This window comes from Bos javanicus, chromosome 15 (assembly GCF_032452875.1).
Source record: "Bos javanicus breed banteng chromosome 15, ARS-OSU_banteng_1.0, whole genome shotgun sequence".
NCBI classification, from domain to species: domain Eukaryota; kingdom Metazoa; phylum Chordata; class Mammalia; order Artiodactyla; family Bovidae; genus Bos; species Bos javanicus.
In genome coordinates this window covers 41,116,856-41,117,419 of record NC_083882.1, presented here as the reverse complement: position 1 = coordinate 41,117,419, position 564 = coordinate 41,116,856, and the positions used below count along the sequence as shown (strand labels likewise).

The following is a 564-nucleotide window of genomic DNA, read 5'->3' as shown; positions in this document are numbered from 1 at the left end:
AATAAATTGATTAATCCATCAAGAGGAGAGAACATATGTATATATGTTCTAATGTATATACCGTTAATAACAGAACCTCAAAAAAGGAAGTAAAAAACTGATAGAACTGAAGGAAGAATTAGATAAATCCACAATTGCAGTTGCATGTTTTAACACCTTTCAGTACTGAACAACTTGGTGAAGATCACTAAAAATATAGAAAAAATGAATGGGGAATTCCCTGGTGGTTCGGTGGTTAGGACTCTGCACTTCCACTGCAAGGGGCCTGGGTTCAATCCCCAGTCAGGGAACTAAGATCCCACAAGCTGAAACAGAAACAAAACATGAATAAGCCAAACCAAACAGACCCATATAGAACATACCAGTTCAAGCACACATGTAACATTTACCAAGAATGACTATATTCTGGACCATAAAAAGCCTATAATTAAAAAAGATCAGACTATATAATGTATGTCTTTTGGTCACAATGAAATTAACTGAATCATTAACATAAAGATATCTGCAAAAAGCCAAATGTTTGGAATTTAACAGCATGCTTACAAATATTCCATTTGACAAAGG

At 34.4% G+C, this 564-nt stretch overlaps 1 non-coding gene across 1 annotated transcript; it reads left to right on the top strand.

Annotated features, from left to right (window-relative positions):
- Positions 1-217: 217 nt before the first annotated feature.
- On the top strand, positions 218-290 carry TRNAG-UCC (transfer RNA glycine (anticodon UCC)). The gene has a single exon. It is a non-coding gene; the product is annotated as a tRNA-Gly (tRNA).
- The last annotated feature ends 274 nt before the right edge of the window (positions 291-564 follow it).